Source organism: Acipenser ruthenus, chromosome 47 (assembly GCF_902713425.1).
Source record: "Acipenser ruthenus chromosome 47, fAciRut3.2 maternal haplotype, whole genome shotgun sequence".
NCBI classification, from domain to species: Eukaryota; Metazoa; Chordata; class Actinopteri; order Acipenseriformes; family Acipenseridae; genus Acipenser; species Acipenser ruthenus.
In genome coordinates this window covers 5,744,132-5,763,029 of record NC_081235.1, presented here as the reverse complement: position 1 = coordinate 5,763,029, position 18,898 = coordinate 5,744,132, and the positions used below count along the sequence as shown (strand labels likewise).

At 35.3% G+C, this 18,898-nt stretch overlaps 1 long non-coding RNA gene across 5 annotated transcripts in view; it reads left to right on the top strand.

Moving 5' to 3' along the window:
* LOC117428833 (uncharacterized) overlaps positions 1–18,898 on the top strand; it is a 62,288-nt gene that overhangs the window by 10,630 nt on the left and 32,760 nt on the right. Inside the window, exons 1-3 of one of the 5 annotated variants that reach the window (XR_009319854.1) lie at positions 6,238–7,861; positions 10,382–10,422; positions 16,476–16,701. This is a non-coding gene — a long non-coding RNA (uncharacterized LOC117428833). Of the gene's footprint in view, positions 1–6,237; positions 7,862–8,606; positions 8,632–10,381; positions 10,423–16,475; positions 16,702–18,898 lie in introns of those variants that run through there. The other 4 variants (XR_009319855.1, XR_009319851.1, XR_009319853.1 and 1 more) reach the window with 4 other exon arrangements.

The window sequence follows — 18,898 nt, the reverse complement described above, 5'->3', positions numbered from 1 at the left end:
AAACATGAGAAGGATGTAATAGTGTATTCTGTATTGAGACTTGAATGCCTCTACTTGTGTATATTATTTGGTATTCTAATAATCACTTTGAATTGAACATTGATTTAATTCATTCGTTGTATTAATAATAATAATAATAATAATAATAATAATAATAATAATAATAATAATAATAATAATAATAATAATAATAATATCACGAGCATATTCTGAAGACCTTGTATCGTTTGTCCCCATTCTTTACCAGTAAGACAGATTTGAAGCAGTCCATATATTAAAAGCATTGCCACTTTGCTGCATTAACAGCTTTAGCTTCTGTTTTATTCGTTACTGCGTTCAAATTGTAGACAAGCTGAATCGTCACTGTTTTAAACCTACGTCATAAAGCACCCTGTTGCTGAAGCCCGCAGCAAGTTAATCCGGGACCACGTGCCTGAGACGGATGCCTGCCGCAACATTTCAGGCTGCTGCTTTCTACCTATAGGTGTCGCTGTTTCCCCTGCTGTATAACACCGCTCTGACTGCACGGTATGGAGACCCTCCTTCAGACACGAGCTCCGAGAGGAATCTTTATGCAGCAATTCTCTACAGAAATAAACATATACTTGACTTGAATAGTATTGTGTAGATCAGTTTTATTTTCCCTACAGTAGCAATTCCTTTCAGAGGCAATTAAAGAAAGAAACAAGTATAGAAGCTAATTAAGACAATGTATTTATTTGAATAATATTTGTTTTTGTTTTTTATTCCTGAAAGCGGAAAAGGTGACCACATTAAAGTTTTTAGTGTAGTGCGGTATGACAGCTATACGCGATTTAATATATGCACCATTCATGCTTTCTTTATTATTTTAATTTAAATTGTTAAATGTTTAGGCTTTCAGTACATTTATTATTATTATTATTATTATTATTATTATTATTATTATTATTATTATTAGGGAACAAACATTTTCCAAATGTCTCCGGTTTTATTTCATTTTCACAAAAAAAAAAAAATCAAACCTCGCAGACTTGCGCATTTTTTGTCAAACAGAGGCTTATCTTTAAAATGCAATGTAGCCTCATTCAATCAGTGCACAGTAACCGCTTATGAAGTATTTCTCACACAGTGCCATGTACCCAGCGTCGTACACCTAACCAGTAACGTGTACAGGAATGTACAGCTATTGGAATATCTAGCTTTGCCATGCAAATCTATTTTAAATATGGGAGGCTTTGCATAGGAATGCGTCCAGTTATTTTATGGGAACTATAGCTACAATATAACTTATAATTCATTCAACCAATGCAATGAACATGCAGTTGGTTAAGTAAATAATAATAATAATAATAATAATAATAATAATAATAATAATAGTAAACAGTTCTTAGCTGTATTATGGCTATTGTATGATCACCACACGTGTTTTCATCTGTTCTAACAATATACATTGAATCTAAGCTATTACTGAGATTATTAGTTCATTACAGTAAAAAACGCAGTATTTTCTGGCTCGTTAAAGCTGGTTAGTTCGAGGTGTTTTGATGCGGCATGTTTAATATTGCTGTGTTTGGATTGAAATGGCGTAAACCCGCATACTTTACATATAGCAACGCGGGTTCTTCAGTCTTTTATTTCTCAGTCTATATTCTCTTATATAGCAGGCTGGTCCCATTCATGTTTGAGACACTATTGTCAGATTTTTATTATATTATCAGCAGGGGAAACTGGAAGGAGTATGCCCTTCTGAGGATGAGGTAAATCGACACGTATAAAAAATAATAATAATAATAACTCCATTCCAGGCTATAATTACATAATTTTTATACTTCATAATATATATGAGTTAGAAAAGGAGGAGTTCTCGATAATGTAACACGTTCTCAGTGGCCGCCACTCTCTGAAACGCACACACACACAGCTGTGTATATGCTGTGCTTAAACACTGAGCTAAAGCTTGCAGTTTTTAGAAATGCAGAAGTCCCAAGATTCACCCATTATTTAATTACTGAAGCTTATATACATGTATTAACAGACTGACGGTGGACGGGATGCAATGCATCACTGCTCACTACAAAATCTAATAGAAATTTACAGGCAGATGTTTATAGATAGATAGATAGATAGATAGATAGATAGATAGATAGATAGATAGACCCTTTCACTGTAGAAACATATGTTATTTGTGCTAGTACTGCTTGTCTGTTAATAAGTTACACAACTACACGATATACCCAATATTCGTGACATAGAAAGAGTAACACACGCTCTACACTAGCCCAACCGGCGTGTTTTGCTCTTTGAATACATATTTGTATCATTGTACAAACGTAATACTTACATTTCAACAACCAAAAGAAATGTTTGTATAATCGGTGTAGTTTTTAGTAAAACTGCGATACTGTATTTTTTTTTTAATCGTGCATTCACGTCGTGGCAAAACAGAAGAAATAGAAATGACTAAAGGAAAATTAAGATAAAAAAAATTCTAGAACAAAATATATTGGCTAATTACGTTTTTCTAAAGTCGGGAAATAAGGCTTGTATGAAGAAAATGGCTTCTAAGGTAAATTGCTCCTGCCAGTCAATAACACACCTGTTAAGCAAATGGCCCGTGTGTTCATATCGACCGAGTGAGCTGTTTCTATAGAGCCATCCACACAAGAAATCCCTTACACCTGCCTACCCATTAATAGTTATCTGATTGTTTAGTATTGATACTGAAATTATACTGTACGCTGAATACTTGACTACCATACAATATACAACACCTTCTCAATACACCATGACCCAAACTTAAACTGCACACTGTATTTTTGCTAAAATATTGATAGGTACACTTTCAAATTAAGAAACGAGGTTATTTCATCAAAAACATTTTGGTTTTATTTTATGAAGCTATATTTTTTATGGTGAGGTGCACTAAAAACATGTTTAATTTTCTTGCTAGTTCCGCTGTGCGTTGTTTGTATTGGTACAGCCATTCTGCAGGACGCTGTTCTCTGTTCCACTAAACACAACGCTATCTGTTTGTGTTTTATTTTTGATTCGTATTACATATAATGGCACATAATTGAGATATGCTGGTCAGTCGATCATAAGTCCATCCGATCCCTGCTGCTTGCTTGGTCAGTCCACTTTTTAGACAAATGAGTTGACCTCGCATTATCACGCAGTGGACACGTGTGCGTCTGCCTATAGGGAATAGCAACCGTGTCTTAATAAAGCTGGTTTATGCATTTTATTATCAATAAAAATACATATCTATCCCCTTCAGTCACGGTGTGCACATTGTACCATGTTAAGTTTCCTATCTCTGTATCTGTTTCATATTGCAAGCGCAATCTTCTTTTTAAAAATGTTAAATATATATTTCTCCTATTTGATACACGTGCACAGCACACCTGTTTGGGCGTGTTATCCGGCTATGTTCGTCACAGTACAAGGGGCAACACCCTTATTTATGAAAGATACAATACACAGTAAAGCCTCGGTCCGAAAATACAGCATTACAATTCAACCAGCGCAGGTGTAAAAGTACTTGCTTGCTTTTATTGGGGTGAAAGGACAGGGTGTTGTAACCTGCATCAAGCCAAAAGACATACAGAAAACTACAAACTAAATAGCAAGGATAATATATATATATATATATATATATATATATATATATATATATATATATATATATATATATATATATATATATATATATAGCATAGCTGCCTAGGTGGACTAAACACCTACACTGCTGGTAACTTTAGACTGCAGAAATGCACGAATCACATTTTATTAGAGGAGAAATTCATAGTTCTCGTATAGTAAAATGATATTAAGCTTCTTTAATAAAAACGTATTATTATTATTATTATTATTATTATTATTATTATTATTATTATTATTATTATTATGGTTGTTGTTATTGTAGAACACACACACACACACACACACACACACACACACACACACACACACACACACGCACAGTGGGTTCTGACCTTAAGAGGTGCAAAATCTGAAGCATCGAATTATGGAACCCCTAACGATATGTACCCGTTGTATAAATATATAGAGAAGCTTTTTTCTTCTTTTTTTATCAATGTGTCATAATGGTTCTTTAAAGGACGCCCATGAACCATGTTTTCTAGCGTACAGTAATTAGTTACATCAAATAATGGTACAAAAATACACAACTTGATATCTGTAAATGTCTCGACATGTAGATGGAAAGCACAGACTCTCATTCAAGACCACAATGTGTGTTTTATCAGGTGAAAGCCTAATAATAATAATAATAATAATAATAATAATAATAATAATAATAATAATAATAATAATAATAATAATAATAATAATAATTCAACCTTATATAATCCTTAAACAAAGCCACAACTAACCAGCCCTTTAAAACACTTCCTTTGTGGGGCTTTTCCAAAGATTATGAAGTTTGTGTTAAATAATGTGCATTGCACTCTCTTTGAAGATCTGTATACATTTACCAGTACTGTTTGAAAGGAGGCTGAAACCATAAACACTCCTACTGTATTTTAAACCCATCTGCAAACTGTATTTGTTTCAGGATGTGATGTGCGTGCAAGGCACTGTCATTTACATTTGCATCAAGCATGGAAGTGCAAAGCGGTTTTATGGCGAATGAGAACCCAGAAATGTTGCTGCTGAGAAACCGTTTCAAGGTTTAACGTTGCTTATTAAAGAAACAGCGAATTCAGTTACATTAGGGACCAGCTCTACGTCCGCATCTCTGTCCATTTGCTTTTTTAACTTTGCTCATCTATAATGTATATGAGATTAATCTACAATCGTGTGCCCTTCAGTTTAGTAGATTATCTGGGTTCTGGATTAGGGTTTATTGTATTCCATGTTGTGGGATAAAAAGGGTCATTTTCCAGATTACAGCTACGTTTTTTCCCTTTACTTTTCGTCATTGTGTGTCTACCATTTATAAGAAGAAAAAAAATCTGAAAAAAATGCTCCAAATGAATTTGAAGAAAGCAAACAAACATGCGCACAAATATCATTATCCTTCACCTGAACGCACCTGATATGACAATGCGATTTCTTAATAAAAGCACATGGTGTTTACCTTCATCAATAACTATACAATAGATTAGGCTGAGCAACCCACAGTAACAGTTAACCTAATACAGTGCGTAAAACCAGAGAAAAAATCATCCCTCTAAATATTAGGGTGCGGTATGCAGTATTTTTTTTTTTTAATTCTGAGCAGACTATTGTGTTATCATTCAATCAGATCAATATTTTAGATGCAATACACTACAATGCAGGACTGTTTGAATATCTCACGCGTATTGCTATAATGTGATAAGTATAATATTTCCAATAACACAGTAATTACGACGAGGTGACTGGAGGTGTTGTGGATACTGACATGTTTATTAAAGAAAAGGGCGTTTTCTTTTATAAACATATATTCATCTGTAAACCGGTAACGAGTCCCGAGTCATAGGCGTAAGTGTAAAGAAAATGTAGAGAAATGATCACTTCTGGGTTCATTTGTATCGCTCTGCTGGGTTTATTTTAATTGATATTTTTTAAAAATATATATTATTTTACTGTGTAAATTTAGCAAACACAATGTTATATTAGGGCCGCCTATGTGAGTCGTATGCTTTGCAATATAGTATTAAATATTTCCTATGTGTATCAGACACCTGCTTCTATTTCTATAATTAGAGGTGTTTTGTCTTGCAAACATCCAGTATTCATTTTCATAGATCTGCTTACAACAGGGAGCTATCGATTGCTATTTTCAAAACATAATGCAAGCAGTATCAACTGTCTGAAACCATGAATAACCAATACCCATGCCATTGCTTTCCAGGGGTGCAGGCATTGCATCGTTTTAAATGCGTGCATGATGTGCACCAAAACCCTCCCTTTGTATTGCATAACTTTACATCTATAAATGAGCACCTCAGATACCCGAAGCACCACGATGACTGCCAAAAGTCTAAAATCAAACAGATTTGCAAATGCATCTTCCTGGATGGTTTCTAATCAACGATCTTCAATGCATATGCCAAAAGAAAAAAAATGAATCAAATGCAATGTAAAAATGTGCAGCTTTTTATTATAAAAATCATTGGTCATATCACAGTGTTTTGGGGGAATTGCTGCACTCTAGCATACATCTTATATAGCATTATATATATATATATATATATATATATATATATATATATATATATATATAAAATTCACATGTATCTTAATTTATACACACCTTCAGAATACGCATTAAAATATGAATCAGGGTAACCTATCCTGTTCTCTGACGTCAGGACGCAATCCCCCACGTAGTAAAATGTGAAGAGCTCGGGCAAACACTATTTTGCGATGTCGAGGCTCAATACGGAGATCTGCATGCAGCGTTTCAATCGCGGACGAGGAAATGCGACTCGCCAGCTCGCTGCCGGGGATGAAGATCGCGCGATTTAATGAACAGATTCCAATCAAGGCTTGATAACACACTCGAAACAAGCGGGGACGCATCTACTTAACCCCACGCAAAGCAACGTGACCCAGAACCTAGTTCCCAACACTCGTCTTGCAGTGCCTCTTCGGAGCAGAAGCGCCTTGACTGTGTTCCAAGCACCCTCTTTCTGGCTCTTGGATTCGCCTGTTCTTTCCTTTGCAGGGGAATAAACAAGTCTTGCTTTTTTTGTTCTCTTGCTTCGTGCTTTGATGCGGGGTCGGCGTTACTACGAGGCAACTATATCAGACCCTCATTTGGTCTTAATGCTTTCTGCCGTTCCTCCATAACTCCAATGCTTTTGATGCAAGCGCGTGGTACCTAAGTGCTCATCAAGGATGCAGATTTTTTTTTTCGCCCCCTTTCCCATCCTCGCGCCAGCGCTACACTTGGGCACGAATGATTCCATCACCAGATCCTGGATCGGTGACACGAGCGCCAGCTGTGCGCCAGCCTTCTTAACAAAAAATGTACTAAAATTGAACGCATAAGGAAAGCTCTTCTGCAGGGTCGGTTTATCGTTGTTTGTTGTCGTTGTTGTAGCTGCTGTTTTTTTGTAGTTTCTTCCGTTTTTCCGGTGCACTAAAAAAAAGTTTGGATATCGCTGACACAAATAAAAACATTAAAATAAAAACAGATCCACGAAAACGAGACAGCGCTCGTAATTTCTAGGCTCCAGAGCTATACTGGTGTAAGCTGTGGCAAAGCACTGTATAGGTGGTCGTTCTTATGTTTTCGTATATTTTCTTTTCTGTAAAGGGGGTCGGACGCAGGATGTCTTATGCAAGTTCTGTTTTTTTTTCAGGGGGGGTTAATAGGGCTCTTTCGTGTGTTAGTCCTACCAAAAACGATTGAGGAGATACAAGGCGTAACTAAAATAAAAAAAAAAAAAATCCGATCACGCAGAGCTGGCACAATGGACATCAATTCACTCCGGACAATGAGTTGGAGAGCTTGGCTGCTTGAGTTTCTGTACACGTCCACGCCAGCTTGGACAGTTTGAGGACTAACAACGGACTTCCACAGACTCCCGTCTCGGGGGCTGTGAGAAAATTAGGACTGGGCTGGATGGCTGACAAACTTGGGACATTGTCGTAGTTCCCAAGCTTTCTGTCTCGGCTCGCTCAGGCACAAGTAATCGCGGCGTTTGAAATAAATTGCTTCGGATGGGGTGGACTCCCGAACAGCTTGTCCTGCTCGAGTTGTAAAGCGGCTGTCTTTAGGAGCGGCTTTGGGTCTCCGGTGTGCTCGGTCTTTTACACGCTGCTTCCACGCTCGTTCACTTTATTTTATAAGGAGTGTTTTTTTAATTCCTGTATACCTGGACTTCACTTCTTATTATTTTGGATTATCACGTCTTCCTCACACGTAAGTACCAATGCAATAAGTAGAGAGTATATAAATATACTTTTGTGCATTAAGCCATCAGTCTGAAGTTGCTAAACACATGCATTTTAAAATGTAAAATAATCATGTTCCATGCTTCTGTTATACGATTTCTTAAATACTCTATATAGTTTTGGAACAGAAATCCAAACTTTTCTGTATTTTTTTTTATTATTTTATTGTATTATGTTATTTAAAAACAAACAAAACAAAAAATCCTTTTACTCTTTTTTTTTTTATAAGGTGTTCAGTGCGTGTGTGTGCGCTTGCACTGGTTAACACGCCCCTTGTGCTAATCTTGTATTCTACGTGTAATCGTAAGGCAAACTTCGTGCCCCAAACGCCGGCATTGAAGACACACAGTTGTGTGATTGTTGTAAGAGCCTGGGAAAATGTTGCGGGGTCTGGCAGAGTGACTGTCGTGACGCCAGTCCCTCTTGTTAAGAAGTCTCTGTGCTGCCAGACGGCATTGTCATGCTAATGATCGCCGGCACGTTGTTGAACTTGATGTTGACTTCTTTCTTTGGGGAGACTTTTTTATTCTCGGTCACTTGTTTGTGGGAAAAAAAAAATCTCCCGAGCTACAGTGTGAAATTAATGAATCTGGCTTCTATTGGAATGAACCCGAATAGAATAGAATGGGGAGGGGGTTCTATTTCACAATAGAACTGGAGGTTTTTTCTCCTAATTCTCTCGAAATTAGACTGAGAGAAGAGGAGAGGGGAGAGGGGGATGCTGTTCTGAAACACTGGGTATGATGATAATATTTTAAGAAGTATTTGTATGCACGCACCATCGGTGCATGGCAGTATACTGTAGTCATATGTGCCCTCTAAAATGTAAGTAGTCTATGAGATTCTCTTTCAGATGTATCCCTATTGATTCATGCTATGGTGATTATATGCCTCCCAGGTTTTATCCATCGTCTTCATGTACACCTCGTGACATTTTTGGCCACAACAGTCTGAAGACAAACAAATTGGCTTTTTTAAAAAATATGGTTATTTTTAGTTACTCGTTTCCATTTCAATACGGACCCAGCCTAAATTACATGGCAATATATACGGAATACAGTACAGCGGTCATTTTAAAAGTAGGGTTGCAGTGATTTTGGTCCATGTGTCTGCATATAGGACCAAAACTGAAAAATTTTGAAATATTATTTTTCCACGAGTACATTTCTGTAGTCTATACCATTTTGTTCTCACAACAGCTGTTTTGTTTTTTATATTACATATTTTTTTAAAAAAAATCTAAAATGGAATAAATAATATTTGACATTGAACTGTATTGTGACAATACTGCAGGATGTTATAAAATAAAATAAGATACAACTGCGAAAGCAGAAACCAGAACCAGTTTGTAATAATAACTGTTTATATATATATATATATATATATATATATATATATATATATACACACACACAGACACAGACACATATGGTGCTTATATATAATCGTATATAGGTTGCACAGATATAACATTTTATTTTGAATGCTGTATTTAGTACAGACTGGCAAAGGTGGGATTATTAAAAACAGTGCTATATATATATATATATATATATATATATATATATATATATATATATATATATATATATATATATATATACACACTATATGTACATTTAACATGTATTTTTTTTTGTTTAGAGTTTGGTACATTATTATTTGTATTGTATTTGTTTTCACTGTGGCACATTAACTCATATAACATATACAGACTGTTATAACTTTGTTGTGTTTTTTATCTTCATTAATTTTCCTGAATTAACCTCAACTTAAATTAACAATAACCTTACCTAAAAATATCAAGGTTTATTTTAGCTTTTTATTTTTTTAAGAGGGAGCGAACAAACAAACACATATCTTAGCTGCATAATTTTATCTATATATCTATATATATATATATATATATATATATATATATATATATATATATATATATATATATATATATATCAATGATTTAATGATAAGTAAAGTCATATACCGCATGACAATTTTAGTTTGTTGAAGACTATTTTATTCTATAAAGATATAGCATTGTGTTATTATACTGTAAGTATAAAATAAAATGGGCACCTGTGTAATATAATAGATATTGCCTTCATCACATTCTCATCCACATGCTGTATGAAAGCAATGTGCACATATTATCTATATTAATACATTAGCTGAAGCACACAGGGGGTTGTATTAAGCATAGCTTTACAGTGAGATTTCAGATATTTGCATGGGGAATTGTAAATTCAAACACTGCAGCTAAGTGTGTATATTGTATCTTTCAGTGCAGACCAACCATGCGTTCGTTTTACTCCTTAAGGTTTTTTTTGTGATTTTATATTAGAGGATGTTCAACAGGAACACACATTGATAGCCTCTAAGTGTGAACAGAAATACAGCGTTTTTAATTGATTTGCTGTTTTGTTTTTTCCTAATGAAATGCTGGAAGTGCAAACCGTAATTGATAGTTTTGTTTTTATGTATTTTACAGGCAACAGGTGCCGAAGGAAAGCATCTCATTGGCTGGAAAAGGTAAATACATTCTACTTTTAAAAGACTGTGATATTCTGTCTGAAGGCGTTATGGTTTTTGATTGAAGTCAGTACACTCTCTGTGCTATATTATCAGTTCTCTTATCAGAAGTTTGGTTTACCTGATACAGATCAAACTGCATACAAATTATATTAACCATCTTGATTCAGTTCAAAACACGAATGGGTTTATTAAATATAATTCATAAGAGTGTTTTTATTATTATACTGGATTGTATATGACAACATGTTTGGAGAAATGGGCATATGCTTTTATAAATGTAATATTTATTAATATTTCAAGTGATTTGCGAATCCAGGCGTCAGTACATCTAGCATGCTCGATAATGATAATGTCTTGCATATACTAATGTTATGATGTTATGTTATATATATATATATATATATATATATATATATATATATATATATATATATATATATATATATATAGCTTATTTTTGCATAAGTTGTTTCGCAGGCGGTTTGAAGCATTATATGCATGCAGACCATTGTGAAATTTTGCTCGCTGATTTGAAGTGAGTGTGGGAGGGTGTGTGGCGTCGAGGGGCAACGGGGGTGGGCTGTACAGGAATAGCATTAGCAATATGTGAATGCAAGCAAAGCAATGGGCAGCTGAAAATAAAAAGAGACGGCAGAATGATTTCCAGGAACAGTAAGCTGATTAAATACTGGGGGGTGGGGGGGGGGGGCCTTATACTACTAGCAATCTCAACGAGAAGGGGTTGTCGTGCAGCCGTAACGCTGGAGATGAGGTGTAAGCAGGCCGCCTCCTTCTTCAGCCTATTCCGAGTTGGGAAACAGAAGTACCGCGCGCTCCTCCTCGGCGCTCTGCACGAGTGTCGCTGTGTTATTGTGCGGCAGGATCGGCGCTGGCTGGGAGACTTCGCTTAAAATATAGAACACCGGTTTAATTTCCGCTCTCAGCCGGGTCACGTGCCCCGACATCACAGTCGAGTTAATGTTTTCATCCCCGGGGGGGGGGGGGGGGGCTTTATTTTGATATTAGTGTGTTTCGGGGATAAAAATCATATTAAGCACCAATTTACTGAACTGTTTATAAGAAGTGTTATCTGATTTTATTATTATTATTATTATTATTATTATTATTATTATTATTATTATTATTATTATAATTCTTATTAGTAACTTTTACTCTGGGTGACCTACAGAATACACTTGTCTTGGTAAGACCTCATTCCCTTTGTTAAATGCTACCCCTGCAATATTTACACAATAATGTTTTTTTTCGTGTATTGAATTGTGTCGCCTGTATACTCTGTGTACAGTATTTTTCTTACCTTATATAAATTATAAGGTCAACTACATTACTGCGCTATTTATATGAAGTATTTATAAGAACGATGCTCTATGTTCATATATATGTTATATTTGCTTACAGTTTATAGCACAGCGTGGAAGATACACGCCAAATATCTGTAAAATTATATGAAAAACGTATTAGTATTTTGCATCCATTTGTTTTACTTGAGTACGCCCGCATTCCTCTACGAAGGATATCTTCCAAGCTGTACCTATGAGATTAAGGAGTCGCTTTGGTGCAAAGATCAGATATGGACATTGCATCTAAGCATGCATCCTCTCTTAACGACACCTGCCTGCCTCCCTCCGCTCAGCAGTGGCACGAGGACATTAAATTAGCACACCATAGCAACGCCGAGAGACAGTCTTAGATCAGCGTCCTTCCATTTTATTCTCAAAAAAATGAATTTGTTGAAGATGACGTGCTTTGTCTTATTGTATGTGATATGTGTATACTATAACACATATCAAGCATGGGTATACTGTATGGAGAAGTAGCAGTCAGTGGTAATGGATGCACCAACCGGCAGACCTCTCTGGTGTAATTACGGGGGCTGCTAGCCATACACGCCGATGCAGCGCGGTTCCTCCAGTGTCTGCCAGGGTCAAGCCCACCCCCAGCTGTTCACATTGTACTGTGACGTATAGAAGGCAACAAGTTCCATAATGTGATTCCAGCTCCCCGGATAATACGTTCTAGAACTCCAGAACTTGGCGTGGAAAAAAAGAACACACCCCTATTTTAAAGCTGTGACTCCTAAATAAAAGAAAGAGATGCCAAATAATAATAATAATAATAATAATAATAATAATAATAATAATAATAATAATAATAATAATAATAATCCACACTTTCTATAATGCTATATGTAAAGTATACAAAATAATATTGTTTAGAAAACAAATACCTATCCTCAAACAAGCGACTTTAATATAGGTTGAAAGTAGGCGCAGACTGGAGTAGACATCTCCGGTGAGCACAGTAGGGGGCAACGTTTGGTATTCAGTTAGGAAAAAAAAATCTTGCATTGTGCTACTTATAACCCAGTATCGCTCTGTGTGTGGATGCGATTGTATGCGCATTACAGATTCATTTGGCACGGTTTTGCTGTTGGAATCACATTAAAGGCTGATTGTAAAAGAATACGCCAGTCATTTAAAAGGCATCACATCTGGAGCGGAGCACGCTTTCAGGACCCTGGACAGCGCAGATCCCAATAACTGCAGCAGTGCAGTGCTCTGCTCGAAAATACAGTGTACAGAACTCAATTGAGGCAAAAACAACACAAATAGATTCACAAACCAAAGGTGGTGTTGTTTTGGGGAGGGAGTTTGAGTTCCAGTTGCTACAGATTGTTACATTGTTTTGAAGTTCTTGGGCCTTATTCATAAAGCATTAGTAATCTGCCGTAAAACCTCTGCAGTCCATTCACCTGGACGCGTATAGGTGACGTTGACAAAACTTTATCGCGTGACTGTGTAAGTTTTTGTGTTCTTGTCTGTTCTGATGAATTGATTAACGTTTATATATTCACGAGACTCATCGACTGCTACTCTGTACGCAGTAGAAAAGTTTAACGGGACTCGCCAAACCTTTATTCAGTTAATCAAAACCATTATTATTCCATTATCTCCATGGTTAAAGCCGCGTAACTTTAATCCTGTGTAAACAAACTGAAAAAATCGTCCCACTGTTTAATAAGATAGTCACATTTTACAGTTCCATTTATTATTTCATTTAATGGGATTGTTTTAGCTGGGCTATAAACAAACACGTTCCCAAAATAAACACTATACTGTAAATGCGTTTATAATCTGTAGATTTAATAAGATATTTAATAAACACTGTCTCTTGCAGTATGATCGCTGAGAGTTTGCTGTTCGTGTTTGTGTAAGTTCAAAGAGTTGCTATTTGCTAGAATGTACACATGCCTCAGGCTTTTCATTTAATGTATTTAAGGCCCGAATAAAACAAAATTATCGAGATGTTTTATTTGGTCTACTGAATTTTGAAATACATTGTGTTACAGGCAATGACTGTGTTTTCGTTATTTGCCACGTCTTTGCCTTACCAAATCCTGATATAATTGACAAACGACGTCAAAGACAGCGGTGGTGTTCTGTTGCGTTTTTCTCAACACATTTTTTTAATAAAAACCCGACTGATTCCTTTGAATCCACAGGTAACGGGAACAATGCAGCCGCGTATCAGATACTGAAGCGCCGAAACTCCATATGTAACCCAGCGTGAGGGGAGTATTATTGAATCAAAGAAACTGCAACACCTGCAGCCCGCCAGCATTAATTAGAGGCTTTAATGTATTATCATCCCAGCTACAGCGGGCAGTAGAGCCATGAAACATGCATACAAACCTGCCCATGCTGATTTTATATCATATGCGTGCTGAAAGAGAACCGGCTCTTTGTAAGACAAACAGAAAGCCTCGCTTCATGCATTCAGATGTACAATTAATGTAGAAATCTGGGGTGACAGACTTTTAAAGTATATTAGCAGATCTATCTATCTATCTATCTATCTATCTATCTATCTATCTATCTATCTATCTATTGCAATATAATGTATACAAATAATAATAATAATAATAATAATAATAATAATAATAATAACAAATGACTTTTTGCCAAATGTATGTGAGGTTTCAAAGACTTAGATGTTTTTAAAAAACAAAAGAACAAGATTTTAATTTTACTTGAACCGTGGCGAGGTTTTCAACTTTTTATTGAAACTCGTATTGCTTGAGTATGGATCTTTCTGTCAATCTGTCTACCTGTCTATCTATCTAGCTAAATTATTTACTGATGTCCAGTACTGATTCTAGTCGCCGGGCACTGTGAAACTGTACATTTACTTTTAAAGATACATCATACATGCGAAGAGACGTGCTTAAGGTTGCTTATAGTATCTAGAGTACTCTATACATAAAATATGAATTTAAAATAACTTGCACCTTGAATCACAGACACACACATTCGCTGCACATAGTGAGGCCTCTGACATCGCCCCTATTTAAAACCTCTATATGCTAATTATAGACTGGGTGGCTAGTTTCTCATTGGCTGACTGGACGGTTGCCAGTCACTATTAATCAATGTCAGAGTATGAGTGCAGATTGTAATTGATGGACTGCGTGTTAGCCTTTTAACAGACTGAAAGTTAGACAGCGCTGTCTGGACAGAGAACGCGGGAGATGGACAAAGCACCGCGTGTAGGTGGGGTGTGTGAAAGGAGGCAAGCGTACCTCCATGGGCTGTCACGGCACATACTCTGTGAGAGATTTGGCACAGTCGCTTTCTGAGCACACTATGCAGATTTGATGTAGCAAACGCGGCGCATACCTCTTTTGTTTTTCTTTGTTTCATTTCATTGGGCAGCAGTGTGGAGTAGTGGTTAGGGCTCTGGACTCTTGACCGGAGGGTTGTGGGTTCAATCCCAGGTGGGGGACACTGCTGCTGTACCCTTGAGCGAGGTACTTTACCTAGATTGCTCCAGTAAAAACCCAACTGTATAAATGGGTATTTGTATGTAAAAATAATGTGTAAAAAATAATGTAATTGCATGAAAAATATAATGTGATATCTTGTAACAATTGTAGTCGCCCTGGATAAGGGCGTCTGCTAATAAATAAATAATAATAATTTTAGCTTATATGAGTAACGAAAACCAAAAATAGAATACAATACTAAAACGCTGAAATACAAAATCCTATATGGATGCTATATGTCAAAATATATTTAGTGTTTATTAAAATGACAAAATAAATGATAAAAGACACGAATGTACAATGGTATAGTATTATAAAGATATGAATGGTGTCGTCTGATTAAAGCAACACACTGATGGGTATTGTATTTGAGTGTGATATTGAGTCTTCCTAAAATCCTAATGAAACTGTGCATGCAATAGATCTACTTTCATACTGTATTCACAATGTTATTACATATGGACGGGAGTCATGTAATCCCCAGATGCAGCCAGAGATGCTTTCTCCTTTCCTCTGTATTTAGTTGCATATTACTTGAACTGGATAAGTAGCCCACTTTCTGCTCACATATCACATTATTAACTGTGTGAGTGCTGTGGGTTTTCAATTGACTTTTCAGCACAACCCTGCCTTTACCAAAGTCTTTTAATCGGGGATACTGTTTGTATTACAAGTAGGCCTACCGTTGCCTCATTATAGGGAAGAATGACAAAAAACAAATCAATATATATATATATATATATATATATATATATATATATATATATATATATATATATATATATATATATATATATATAATTAATATAAACTAGTAAATGACTACCAGTACTGTGGACTTTTTTTAACAATGAAAAATACAGTAAAATAAGACATCGATAGATAGATGGTCAAGTTTCATATATATGGTCTTTATGATTGCATTGAAAAAATGAAATATAAAAATATATTTTTTGAGTGGCTAATATTTAGCTATTGCAGTATATATCGATTTAAATACAGTTTTTTAAAAAATCCTTTTATACTATGTAATCAAATCGAACTTACAATATATGTATATCAGAAAGAATGTACAGTAACGTACTGCAGATTCTAGCTGCATTTAAAAAAAGACTTCTGAGTTTATTTTGTAGCTTGCAGGTGGTGGTAACATGTATTTCACTAATTAGTTCTTTCCACCCCTGAACCGAATGTAATGTGTTTGAAGGTGCACACAAATGAAGCTCGGGCTGTCTCCGATTCTGAAGGTGTCCTGTGTCGCTCCTTCCGGCTGCTTCGGAAATCCTGGGCAAAGAGGAAGCGCGTGCCGACACCGCCAGTCCAGGTGCCACGAGCCCCACTGAAGTGTTAATTAGCGAGGAGAGTGTTAATTAGAGAGGCACATTAATAAAAGCAGCAGCTTCCTCTACCATCTACAAAAGACTCAGACCGAGGTGAATGTCTCGCTTTGTCTTTCTTTCTTTCTTTCTTTCTTTCTTTCTTTCTTTCTTTCTTTCTTTCTTTCTTTCTTTCCTTCCTTCCTTCTTTCTTTCTTTCTTTCCTTCTATTTGTATGTATTAATTTATATTTCCTCCTTTTTTCTTTTATCATCTCCGCTGTTTTATCTCTTCTTTATTTCTCTTGGTATATATATATATATATATATATATATATATATATATATATATATATATATATATATATATATATTCTTTTCAAAACGTTTTCTTCTTTTTGTTTCATTGTGTTCTTTGAATTGTTTTATTGTCTCACTTTTTCTTTCTCGCTTACTTTATTTTCATTCTTCCTTTCTTTAGTTCGTGCGTTCCGTTGAGGTATCAGTTCAGCTTTTTAACCCGGCCAGGTGTCTGTTTCACAGTTATAGTTTAAGAGGTGCACAGGTGCAGTTCACCTGGTGTAGATCATGATCGAGGATGTAACCCCAGTAAGATTAAATATTCCTCATTAATTTCATTTCTGATAATCTGGTATTTCTGGGAAAAAAAGTCCGCACTGACAAAATGGAATATCTCAAATAATAATATATATATATTTTATAAATACACCATGGAACATGAAATGGCAAAGGACACAGCGCAGTACGAGACAGGGAGTAACAGTATAGATGTGAACCAAACATCAGATATAGAAAGCATGGCCTATTCAAAAAACTAAACGGGTTGTTTCCCACAATCGAAATAATTGTTTATACGAAGAAAATATAGGGAAAAAAATCCATCCATTCTTCAAAAGGACATTTTAAAAATGTTTCTTTTTTTTAAAATTGTGTATCTTATACCTGCCTAAAGATTATCGTCTTTATTATCTTTTATTTTATTTATTTTTGCACATTTACTCCTGTAACATGTTATGTATACTTGTTAGGATGCAACATTTCGAAAGTAGCGGAATTGTTAGTTATAAATATTAGACATCTGCTAGATACAATGTAACATTTATATATAAAAAATACTTTCAATTCCGTATATATATATATATATATATATATATATATATATATATATATAGTTGAACGACCACGCTTTATCGATAAAGTAATGTATTGTATTTTAAACAATGACATCGAATAATATACATTTTTATTACTATTTCTCTAGGAAAACGTTTTTTTTTTCAGTAGGCCTATATTTTTAGACGTACATAAACACAAGAGTATATATAAAAATGAAATGTGTAAGGCTTAATATATAATGTATTTATTCACAACGAGAAACATTGTAAAATGTAAAATACAGTGTATTTACCACCGAAGGAAAAAAAACAAACATTCCACGTTGTGATGTCCGCAGGAATTGGTTCAATGAAATAGAATTACATCTAAAATTTCATAATGAAATAAAAAATAATAATAATAATAATAACAATAACTAAATACCAAGCCAACCACAAATGCCAAAACTGCAAATGACGAGTCACATTCTGAGCAGAAATCTTCGACGTGGTCGCGTAAGTGCAGAATTACACATCAAGTATCCATTCTTCCTTTTAATATTAAATGACTAAGCAAGCCTAAAGAGCCATATTAACCTACACCGCCTTTGTACTGTGTGTACCCTATACCACAGGACAGCTACACATTATTATTATTATTATTATTATTATTATTATTATTATTATTATTATTATTATTATAGAAGAATATTAATAATATTAATAATTACCACCACAACATAATGTGCTAAGCACTGTTGAAAACATAAGTACACAGAGATCCAATGTTCAGTTGCACAGTATTCTGCAAAAAGAAACCGTGTTCTAATAAAATGGACAGAATTTTAACACAAGCTGTGTATTCCTTAATAAAACTAATTACTGACTTCCACACCTCTTTATGTTGCGTAAACACGAGTATCGCAGAACATATACATGCGTGGTATGCGTTATAGTTGTATCTTAGTATTTAAGTCAGTAGTGGTTCGAGCTAGTACTAGCATACCCCCTAATTGTAAGCACTGGTAGTATCGGTTCATTACTATGGTTTTACCCTGTACAAAAAAAAAGGTCAGACAAATGCAATAGATAAGCAGGGGTACATTTCCCTGTTCCATATTTCCCAACGACAAAAACCCAGGAGGATGTTTTATGTTTGTGGTGATCTTTTTGAGTGTGCGCAGTACCTACCTGCCTACC